Consider the following 12,696-nt stretch of genomic DNA (forward strand, 5'->3'; position numbering starts at 1 on the left):
TTACCTTTCTGTAGCTGACAGCACTAGTTTTTATAAATAGACCAGTACTGATGAAGACAGCAGCTATTCTGACCCGTATGTTGCAAAGGATGGAAAATGTGTTAATACTTCAATTCAAACCTTACTGAAATTTCAGCCCATGTAAAATAAAAATTATGTGTGGAAGACTAAACTTCAATTTGACATTTTATTAGAAAGGAAAGACACAGGCAGGAATTTTATGTTGGGTGGGAGGCCCTGCCCACCAGCAAAAAAGTCAGGGGTGACCCCACCTCCGCCAGGCCAGGGGAGCCATGCAAGGAATTTATGCTCCCCAGGCCCTTAATTGGCCTTGGGTGGGACTTCCACCCCTCTGAGGCAGTACATTCCCCCTCCAAGAGCTGCCAGTCAATTAGTGGACCAGCAGCTCTCAGTCCCAGCAGCACCATTGGGAGCAGTGGCCACTGCTGGGACTGCACCCAGCTTCAGCAGCAAGAGGGACGCCGGCCTGGAAACAAGGTAAGTCTCTGGGGCTTTGCCGGGGACAATCGGCCAGGCCTTGGCGAGGCAAGGGGGGTCAGTTGGGAAGGGGGGGACTTTATTTCAGTGGGGGCGGTTGGGGCTTTGGTTGGGGCAGGGGGGTTGCTGCTCTAGGGCACTTGCCCGCCGCTGATAAAATACCAGCGACGGGGGGGAGAAGGCCCTTAAGTAGCAGTTAATTGGCCACTTAAGGGCCTTGATTGGCCTGGGGCAGACAGGCCGTTTCTCGCCACTGCCAACCCGGTGAAATTGCTGCGGGGGCGGGAAGGCATCAGGAACGCTCCCCCCCCACCCCACCCACCTGCCCCCCACTCAATTATATGCTACCCCCGCCACCAGCTTGCTCGTGACGGGAGGGGTGGGGTATAAAATTCCGACCTTAGCATTATTGTATTTGCAATGATTATTAGACAGGAGATATTTGAGTCTCCGTGGCTTTTATTTTTGTACCAATTGAAAAGTAGAGCATCAGTTGTCATTTACTGTGACTTTCATATGTCAGTACACATTTGAAACCAACTGAGTATCCTAAGCATAAGTGCAACCAAAGGGTTGAGGGGTAGGATTGAGGGGTCATCTCCTTCCACCCATTCACACCCTTCCCTTCCCCCCATGGACATGGGTTATATTCTGTCTCTCCAACTCCTTAAGTTTCTCCTAATGCTCCCTACCTCAGCTCTTTATACATGGTTAAACCTCTGGTCATGGTCTGTTATAAACTTAAAGGCTCAGGTTTTGTGGTCAGCGACAAAACAATGGGAATTCACTTTTGACCTCAAAGAAAGTTGCCCATAAAGATTTAGCCACCTCTGTGGTGTGGTCTTCCCCATTCCTGATGGCAGATTTAAATTGTCACCAAGTCAAGGGAATGTCTTGGCATGAAGCAGCAATGATGTCAGCAAATAGGTAAACAGCCAATCACAGACAACAAACCAGGAAGTTTACAGCACTTAATATCGTTCAATTTTAATTTTCAGGTAGTGGAATTGATGATTATGATTGTATTAAGATAGAAGCTAAAATAAAAATAAACAAACTTTTAATAGAAAAATGTTACTTTAAGAATATGTGGAATTTTCTTTATCATTATGGAGAATTTTGACATTCCACAAATATAAAATTAGTTTTTCAGGGCCAGTCAGGGTGTTTAGCCACAATTGTGAACTTTGCATCTTGTTAAAAACCCAGTTACACCTCATTCAACAAGGTACAACTTTTTCAAGAGTTCTTACAGTGAGATTAGCAGCATAAGAGTGAAAGTTCTCATCAATTTAATTGATTTCTCAGTGCTTGCAGCCTGTCTTCTTCTTCTTTGGCCTCCTTGTCTCAAGAGACAATGGGTAAACGCCTAGAGGTGGTCAGTGGTTTGTGGAGCAGCACCTGGAGTGGTTATAAAGGCCAATTCTAGAGTGACAGACTCTTCCACGGGCGCTGTAGATAAAATTGGTTGTCGGGGCTGTTACACAGTTGGCTCTCCCCTTGCACTTCTGTCTTTTTTCCTGCCAACTGCTAAGTCTCTTCGACTCGCCACTCTTTAGCCCCGCCTTTATGGTTGTCCGCCAGCTCTGGCGATCACTGGCAACTGACTCCCACGACTTGTGGCCAATGTCACAGGACTTCATGTCACGTTTGCAGACATCTTTAAAGCGGAGACATGGACGGGGGGTGGGGTGGGGGGTGGTCTGTGGGTGCCTCAGAAGCACACCCTTTGGAGAAGCATAGAATCACTTGTGGATCTTGTGGATTTCCACGTTATTCTGTGCCTGTGCGGACTCCAGTAGTTGCTCTCTGTTTCAGTGGAGTAATGACAGCAAATGCTGACAGTTTCACCATCATTGCTACTGCAGAATTTGAGCCAATATTAAGATATTTTAATGAAATAGCAAATGCCTTTGCCCACCCTCTCCTAACATTAAAGAATAACCTGTGGGTGGAGTGGAGTTCTGTGCATGCATGTAAAAATACATGTGTGGTGCAGTCATCTGACGTTCGGAGAGGCACAGTCAGTCACCGCATGCATTATAACTCAGGTCTTGATGGTTGCATTCTGCACTATGTACCTCACCATCTCAGACCAGTAGTGTAATCCAACAGCAACCTCAAGTACAGTAAAGAAAATTCTAGTTTAGAAACTTTCAAATTCGATTAGGTCTGTCTGATCTAACCCGGGGAATAGTGGAATACTTACTGTATTGTCTTAATTGGGATGGACTCCTACTCTTCATGGTTATTGGTTATCTGATGACCCCTGCTGGAAGATGCATGTAGTGGAGATGTTAAAGGAAAGACTGAGCTGGGCTCCTTTGCCCCCTGCTGTTCAGTTACAGCCTACATTTATCAATACCTGCAAATCCAACCGAGTTTGATTTTTTAAAAAGTTAACCAATTTCAGTAATCTATCTAATAACATATCAGACCAACCAACCTCAGATGAATCATCAGGTCATTAATACAGATTAAATTATTTAACCTGAAAGCAATAATTGTAATGTTTCAAAGTTTAAATGGATTAGAAATTGTCTTGTTTTTATATTGTTCACTTGCTGGGAAAAAAGCCATCATGACTTCTGGCATTTACACTGCTAAATCTGCTTCATTACCCTGGGAACAAACGTATAGACCCAGTTTTCATTGTTCTATTGTTGTGTTAGCAGAATAAAAGTGTTGGATTTAGTGGTGTAAACACCAGGAGCCCCCTCATGAATAGTAGATTCTGAATAAAAAGAGTGGCAACATTGAAATGAGTACTCTAGCACTAAAAGCCAAACAAGAACAAAAGTGTGAATGTGTATCCTGGGATATTCATTTATAGAATTTATGAATGTTTTATTTCAAATTAAATGAAAAGGAGGAAAGCATTTCACACAATTAGAAGTGCTAGAGATATTCCGGACTAATTCTCTAACCAGTCACTGAGAACACAAGACATTAAGTAGAACCACGCATTATAATCATTTGGCAATTTGTAGTGTTTAATGGGTAACATAAGTGTACTCAAACATATTGATATATATTGTTTATACTACATGTAATAAAAGGGCAGCATAGTGGTGCAGCCTCACAGTTCCAGCAACCCAGGTTCAGTTCTGGGTACCTCCTGTGCAGAGTTTGCAAGTTCTCCATGTGACCGCATGGATTTCCACCTGGTGCTCCAGTTTTCTCCCACAGCCAAAGACTTGCAGGTTGATAGGTAAATTGGCAATTGTAAATTGCCCCTAGTGTAGGTAGGTGGTAGGGAATGTGGGATTAATTAGGATTAGTATAAATGGGTCGTTGTTGGTCAGCACAGACTCGGTGGGCTGAAGGGCCTGTTTCAATGCTGTATCTCAAAATAAATAAATTTTTTTTTTTACCTAGAACATCTAAGGAAGGACAGCAGTGATAAGGGCCTGAATTTTACGCCTCCCCAAAAGAGGGAGCTGGTGGTGGGGGTGGGTGTGTAAAATGGAGTGGGAGGCTGGGGAGGCCCTTCCCGACCCCCTCCCACCTCCGGTGCCAATTTACGCAGGGCAGTGAGAAATGGCCAGCCTGCCCCAGGCCAATAAAGTCCCTTAAGTGGTCAATTATCTGCCACTTAAGGGCCTCCAGCTGTCACCACGGGTAGTTTACGTTTGGTTGTCAGCAGCTGAAGCCTCAGAAAACCTGCCTGATAAAACTAGGCGGCCTTCTAGCAGGCTGGGATGGGGAGGGGGCTTCCTGGTCAGCCACCCTATGCCCCACTGAGGGCCACCCTCGAAGCTCCAACCGCCCCCAGCGCACAACACCACCCCCCGCACCCCCCCCCCCCCCCTACCGACCCCCCTTACCTTGCCAGGGCCTGACCGATTGTCCCCAGCGAAGCCCTAAAAACTTATCTTATTTCTGGGGCTGTCCATCATCTTCCTCCTGCAGCTGGGTGTAGTCCCAGCAGTAGCCACCGCCCACTGATTGGCCAGCAGCTCCACTAGGTGGGACTTCCTGCCTCAATGAGGTGGAAGTCCTACCCATTAAGGGCTGGGGAGCATAAAATCTGGTGTGGATCCGCAGGCCCGGCAGAGGCGGGCTTGCAACCGACATTTCGGCCTGTGGACAGGAACCTTCCGCCCAATGTAAACTCTGGCCATTATACTTTCCAGGCAGTTCTGCAACGTATTGTCTTTCCTGGGTGCAACATGGGAAAATTCTCTTTATCTTTCTCGCTACGTAAGTAAAACCCAGTTCCATTAGAGTTTATCCAATGGCACTTGTTGCTTTTCATGTTTTATTTCTGGTCATTTAACATGTGAACTCTCCATATCATTGGTTATGAAAAGAGTGTTAAAGTTTTCCATTTCTGCCACCTCTCCATTGATACCGAGTTATGCAGTTAACAGTAACAATTGTTTAACCATTTGCTTTATGCACAACTGTATTTTAATAGTTTCATTACCATTTCTATTTTTCCCTGTAGTTAGAATCATATCTCAATTCCGTCTGTCATAAGACATTACAACGTCTTCCTTTGTTACAGCTTCACGTGCCTTTTAGATGGAATGTTTTTTACTCCACAAATATCAAAAGGGCTAAGCGTTACTACATACAATAAAAATATATAGAATATCCAAGGGAAGGTAGCAGTGATATCATCCTATTCAAATGTGTCTTTAATGCATTGTGATCTCAAAGAGTAGCATGGGTGAAAGGCCGCTTAAAACCCCAAGTTGTCAAACCCTTGTGGTTTTGTGATGAATCTTTGGAATTCTCTATCCCAGGTGGCTGTGGAAGCTCATTCGTGGGTATTTTCAAGGCAGTGATAGATATATTTTGGATACTAAGGAAAGTGATAGATATATTTTTGGATACTAAGGGAACTAAGGGAAATTGGGATTGGGTGGGAAAGCGGAGTTGATGTAGAAGATCAGCCATGATCTTACTGAATGGTAGAGCAGGCTCAAGCAGCCAAATGGCATACTCTAAACCCTATTTCTTATGTTCTTATTGCCTGTGGATAATCTAGTACAGTAATAGAACAGAATTGCTTACTATGATGAAAAGTAAATTTGTTTTCTCCTTGTTTCTGACCCTAACATAGGAACAAGGATACCTTATTTGGGGCTTAAGAGGAACAAGAAAAGAATTTAGACCAGCAGTGCACATAGTAAAGAAAGATCACTGAGGTTACATTCAAGGGCGAGTTTGGAAACTAGAGGTGAGTGAAGAATTATCAATAAATGACAAAATTTTAAAGTGTGTTGAATGCAAGAAATTGCTCAAGTGTCAACTTGACTCAATTCTAAAAATGTTCTGGACTCAGGTCTCGCTTTAGATTTGTGCACATAATCTGGGTTGACAATTCAGTGCAGTACTGAGGGAGTGCTGCCTTGTTGGAGGTGTGTTAGTTGTTATGAGTGCCTCCATTTCTTTTTGTTAAATTATGAGGATTTGTGTTTTAAAACTGAAAAAAGATTCCATAGATGCTGGAACTTTGTGTTTTTTTTTTAAGGGAGGTCATTAGAAGGTCTTTTGGACAGAGCTTGTAAACAACAGTTACTGGAAGGCACCTGTTTTCAGATGATTGCCCAGCAGGGTTTTTTGACTTGGGGAAAGATGTTTACAAAGAAGTGGTAGGGTCGAGATTTAAAGGGGTCAGAAGGCTTGACTCCTGAGATGTTTTTGGTTTCATTTTGGACAGGCAGCTGGGATATGGACAATAATGTTAAAAAGACAGTTGTAGAAAACTTGCCAAGGGAGCAAAGCCCAACTCAGCCTGTTGCAAAGCTTTGAAAAGCCTGCCAGTTTTCCATCTCTTTGAGAAGCGCTGAGAAGCAAGTGTAAGAAACAGACTGAAACCCTGTTGCTGCATTTTCCCTGGAAAGCCTGCCCAAACTGATCTTCAATGTCGCCTGACAAGAACTGTTCTAGGAAGATCCCAGTGACAGCCGTCTACGCGTATCTGGGACGCCAAACCAAAATAAAGGGCATCTGGCATCTTTCCATATCTTCTCTTTTTTCTTCAAGAATTAGCAAGTATTTGGCCAAAGTATTCTTTTTGTCTGTTTTTTTGTAATCGAGCTCTAACGAGTAATTCTCTCTTTTTTTGATTAATCAGTTTATGTGTGTGTGAGGGGCTAAGGTAAAATGGGAAGTTTTATATTTCAATCTGTGTGTTAATGCTTTGCATCATTACAGGTTAAGACTTGCTGTATAATAAACTGATAATTTTGTTGTTTATTAAATAAACCTGGTTGGTGTATTTTATTCTAGGATAAAAATAGAGTCTATGACTAACCATATTAGTAACTGGGAAAAAAAAAATTTAATATATGTTGTGACTTGTGGAGATGTGGAATTAGAAAAACAGTGCACTCCTCCTGCCTCGGCTGTAACATATAATTGGGGGCTCTTTGCAGGATAACCCAACGCTGACGACGTACAATTGTAAGTGAGGTAATAATAATTGAAAAGAGGAAAAGGAAAAAAGCTGTTTCTTATGTAGTAGATTAAAGTTTACTCTACCAGAATGTCTTTATCAGTTGCTGTGACCTTTCTGGGGAAGGAGGATGTATCCCTGAGTGATTTGAGAAATTTAACTAAGGTTAAACTGAAGGATTTGGCAGAACTGTTGGTGTTAAACTGTTGGAGAGTTGGAGAGTTAAAACCAGGAGCTACGAAAGCAGACATACTTGAAGTAATAGCACACCGTTTGAAATTGGAAGAAGAAGAAGGCAAACCAGAGGGTAGTGCAGTTGAATTAGCTACAATTCAGTTACAGATGAAGCAGCTTGAGCAGGAACAGGAAATGGAAAAACTTAAGCTTGACAAAGAAAAAGAAAAAGAAATAGAAATGAGAAACCTGAACAGGAAAAAGAAATGACAATGAAAAACTTGAACTAGAATTTCAAAGAGAAAATGAAAGAGAAGGAAGGGAATTCAAATTGAAAAAGATGGAACTAAGGAAAAGGGGTGGTCTTGACTCCAGTGAAAATTTTGGTGGAGAAAGATCTGACTCCAACCCAGGACCCAGTGGAGAGCTGTTGAAATTTGTGCAAGCCCTCCCCAAGATTGAGGAAAGGGACGTAGAGACATTTTTTATTTCTTTTGAAAAGATAGCCAAACAGATGATGAAGTGGCCAAAGGAAAGCTAGACACTGCTTATGCAAAGCAGGTTGATGGGCAGAGCTCATGAAGTTTATGCCATGCCTTCTGAGGAGGCTTCTGCAGATTATGAGATGGCAAAAAAAGGCTATTCTCGCTGCGTCTGAGTTCGTCCCTGAAGCTTACTGGCAGAAATTTCAGAAACTCCGGAGCGTCTGGGCAGACAGATATAGAATTTGAGAGGGTAAAGCAAATTAATTTTGATCGTTAGATGCGGGCACTAAAGGTAGAAGCCACATATGAGAACCTTAGGGAACCAATTCTCCTGGAAGAATTTAAAACTTCACTTCCTCCATTAGTGAGAACCCATGTAGAGAACCAGAAAGTTTCAACAGCCAGACAGGCAGTGGAAATCGCTAATGATTATGAGCTTGTTTATAAGCCCAAACCCTTTGTTTGTCACCCCCATAAACCCAAAAAGGATAGAATGTGGGAGGGTGAAAGGAAGGCAAGTAGCCGAGGACAAGAAGGGACAGCTGGGAGCACCCCTGGATCCCCTCCTCAGGCCAGAAAGGAAGATGCTGAAGGTGGAAGTGAGGACTGCAAGTCTAAGTTTTACCATTGCTACAAGGTGGGACGTCTTGCTGCAGAATGCTGGAAGGTGCGGGTAACTCCAGGGGACCTGGACATGCACCTGAAGTGCTGTAACCTGCAAGGCTATGGACCAGGTGCTGGAAGGTGGGACTTGATTGGGCGGCTAGTTTTTTCGGTTGGTGCGGACATGATGGGCTGACTGACCTCTTTCTGTGCTATAATTCTTCTATGGTTCTATGGACTTCTTGGGGTACACAAAGCCAATGCAGAAAAATGGGCCCTGACCGAGAGTACGAAAAACGTATTTTTTTTACTCATTCAGGGGATGTGGGCATCGCTGGCCAGGCCAGCATTTATTGCCCATCCCTAACTGCCCTTGAGAAGGTCGTGGTGAGCTGCCTTCTTGAACCACTGCAGTATTAGGGATGGGCAATAAATGCTGGCCTGGCCAGCGACGCCCACATCCCATGAATGAATTTTTTAAAAAGTCCATGTGGAGTAGGTACACCCACCGTGCTGTTAGGGAGTTCCAGGATTTTGACTCAGCAATAGTGAAGGAATGGCGATATAGTTCCAAGTCAGGATGGTGTGTGACTTGGATGGGAACTTGCAGGTGGTGGTGTTCCCATGCATTTGCTGCCTTTGTCCTTCTAGTTGGTAGAGGTCGCGGGTTTGGAAGGTGCTGTCTAAGGAGCCTTGGTGCATTGCTGCAGTGCATCTTGTAGATGGTACACACTGCTGCCACTGTGCATCGGTGGGGGAGGGAGTGAATGTTTGTGGATGGGGTGCCAATCAAGCGGGATGCTTTGTCCTGGATGGTGTCGAGCTTCTTGAGTGTTGTTGGAGCTGCACTCATCCAGGCAGGTGGAGAGTATTCCATCACACTCCTGACTTGTGCCTTTTTGATGGTGGACAGGCTTTGGGAAGACAGGAGGTGAGTTACTCGCCTCAGGATTCCTAGCCTCTTGTAGCCATGGTATTTATATGGCTACTCCAGTTCAGTTTCTGATCAATGGTAGCCTCTAGGATGTTGATAGTGGGGGATTCAGCGATGGTAATGCCATTGAATGTCATGGGGAGATGGTTAGATTCTCTCTTGTTGGCGATGGCCATTGCCTAGCACTTGTGTGGCGTGAAGGTTGCTTGCCACTTATCAGCTCAAGCCTGGATATTGTCCAAGTCTTGCTGCATTTCTACATGGACTGCTTCAGTATCTGAGGAGTTTCGAATGATGCTGAATATTGTGCAATCATCAGCGAACATCCCCACTTCTGACCTTATGATTGAAGGAAAGTCACTGATGAAGCAGCTGAAGATGGTTAGGCCTAGAACATTACCCTGAGGGACCCCTGCAGTGATGTCCTGGAGCTCTGATGATTGACCTCCAACAACTACAACCATTTTCCTTTGCGCTCTGTATGACTCCAATCAGCAAGGAGTTTTCCCCCTGATTCCCATTGACTTCAGTTTTGCGAGGGCTCCTTGATGCCATACTCGGTCAAATGCTGCCTTGATGTCAAGGGCAGTCACTCTCACCTCACCTCTTGAGTTCAACTCTTTTGCCCATGTTTGAACCAAGGCTATAATGAGGTCAGGAGCTGAGTGGCCTGGCAGAACCCAAACTGAGCGTCACTGAGCAGGTTATTGCTAAGCAAGTGCCGCTTGATGGCACTGTTGATGACGCCTTCCATCACTTTACTGATGATTGAGAGTAGGCCGATGGGGCGGTAATTGGCCAGGTTGGACTTGCCCTGCTTTTTGTGTACAGGACGTACCTGGGCAATTTTCCACATTGCAGGGTAGATGCCAGTGTTGTAGCTGTACTGGAACAGCTTGGCTCGGGGCGCGGCAAGTTCTGGAGCACAGGTCTTCAGTACTATTGCCGGAATATTGTCAGGGCCCATAGCTTTTGCAGTATCCAGTGCCTTTAGTCGTTTCTTGATTTCACGCGGAGTGAATCGAATTGGCTGAAGTCTGGCATCTGTGATGCTGGGGACTTCAATAGGAGGCCGAGATGGATCATCAACTCGGCACTTCTGGCTGAAGATTGTTGCAAATGCTTCAGCCTTATTTTTCGCACTGATGTGCTGGGCTCCCCCATCACTGAGGATGGGGATATTTGTGGAGCTATCTCCTCCAGTTAGTTGTTTAATTGTCCACCACCATTCACAGTTGGATGTGGCAGGACTGCAGAGCTTAGATCTGATCCGTTGGTTATGGGATCGCTTGGCTCTATCGCATGCTGCTTACGCAGTTTGGCATGCAAGTAGTCCTGTGTTGTAGCTTCACCAGGTTGACACCTCATTTTGAGGTATGCCTGGTGCTGCTCCTGGCATGTCCTTCTGCACTCTTTATTGAACCAGGGTTGGTCTCCTGGCTTGATGGTAATGGTAGAGTGGGGGATATACCAGGCCATGAGGTTACAGATTGTGGTTGAGTACAATTCTGGTGCTGCAGATGGCCCACAGCGCCTCATGGACGCCCAGTTTTGCATTGCTAGATCTGTTCGAAATCTATCCCATTTAGCACGGTGGTAGTGCCACACAACACAATGGAGGGTATCCTCAATGTGAAGGTGGGACTTCGTCTCCAAAAGGACTGTGCGGTGGTCGTTCTTACCAATACTGTCATGGACAGATGCAGCTGCGGCAGGCAGATTGGTGAGGATGAGGTCAATTAGGATTTTCCCTCTTGTTGGTTCCCTCACCACCTGTCGCATACCCAGTCTAGCAGCAATGTCCTTTAGGACACGGCCAGCTCGGTCAGTAGTGGTGCTACCAAGCCAATCATGGTGATGGACATTGAAGTCCCCCACCCAGAGTACATTCTGTGCCCTTGCCACCCTCAGTGCTTCCTCCAAGTGCTGTTCAACATGGAGGAGTACTGACTCCTCAGCTGAGGGAGGGTGGTAGATGGTAATCAGCAGGAGGTTTCCTTGTCCATGTTTGACCTGATGCCATGAGACTTCATGGGGTCCGGAGTCGATGTTGAGGACTCCCAGGGCAACTCTCTCCCAACTGTATATCACTGTGCCGCCGCCTCTGCTGGGTCTGTCCCGCCGGTGGGACAGGACATACCCGGGGATGGTGATGTCAGTGTCTGGGACATTGTCTGTCAGGTATGATTCCGTGAGTATGACTACATCAGGCTGTTGCTTGACTAGTCTGTGGGACAGCTCTCCCAACTTTGGCACAAGCCCCCAGATGTTAGTAAGGAGGACTTAGCAGGGTCGACAGGGCTGGGTTTGCCATTATCGTTTCTGGTGCCTAGGTCAATGCCAGGTGGTCCGTCTGGTTTAATTCTTTTTTATTGACTTCATAGCAGTTAGATACAACTGAGTGGCTTGCTAGGCCATTTCAGAGGGCATGTAAGAGTCAACCACATTGCTGTGGGTCTGGAGTCACATGTCGGCCAGACCAGGTAAGGACAGCGGATTTCCTTCCCTAAAGGACATTAGTGAACCAGTTGGGTTTTTACAACAATCGACAATGGTTTCATGGCCATCATTAGACTAGCTTTTTAATTCCAGATTTATTAATGGCATTCAAATTCCACCTTCTGCTGTGGTGGGATTTGAACCCATGTCCCCAGAGCAATACCCTGGGTCTCTGGGGTTTCTAGTCCAGTGACAATACTACTACGCCACCACTGTGGCTCTGACTGAAGCTGTAAGGCCAAATACAAAAACCACTGTGAGTGCAGGGGACGTGAATAAGATACCTGAGAGTTATAGGGAATTCTTGTCAAAAGGAAAAGTAACTCCTTATCCCGCAAGTGAGGCAGGTAAACCTATAGTCATACTTAGGGATAAAGGAGCCACCCAAACTCTTTTGCTGGGAAAAGGCATAACTTTACCACCAGAGAGCACATTGAATGCGAAGGTTTTAGTGAATGGTATTGGCGAGGAGTATATACCCGTATCTTTGTATTGGGTGCACCTGGAGTGTGACCTAATGTCTGGAACGGTAACCGCAGGAGTTATCCATGGGTTCCCGGTAGACGGAGTTGGCCTACTCCTGGGGAATGATTTGGCCAGAGCAAAAGTAGTAGCTTCTCCAGTAGTCACGGAAAAAACCAAGTGAAGTCAAAGAGACATAACAGTTGCAGGAAAAGGTACCAGAAATTTTTCCTTCATCAGTAGTGACCCGAGCAGTGGTGAAACAAGTTCCATTGTCGGAGGTAAAATTGGGACCACAGTCAGACAGTCGAATATCTAAAACTTTTTTGGGGGATTTGGATAATCCGTAGGAAATGTTTAATAAGTCTTCCCTGATCAAGACTCAGCAAGCCAGTCCAGAGTTTAATAAAGTGGCACAATCAGCTCTAGCTGAAGCTGAGACAAAGGGAGTTCCAGAAGGGCTGGTGCTCTAGCGAGCCGCATAACTAAGGAAGTAGAGAGGGTTTTGAACTGAATAGTGGGCAAGGGAGCAAATATAGGAACTTATGGTAAATCAAGGAGTACAGAGAGGCAAGAGAGTAAGGTATTAATATGGGAAATGATAAACAGACTGTGACAGGAAGGAACAGAGC

The sequence above is a fragment of the Heterodontus francisci genome, chromosome 26 (genome assembly GCF_036365525.1).
Source record: "Heterodontus francisci isolate sHetFra1 chromosome 26, sHetFra1.hap1, whole genome shotgun sequence".
NCBI lineage: Eukaryota > Metazoa > Chordata > Chondrichthyes > Heterodontiformes > Heterodontidae > Heterodontus > Heterodontus francisci.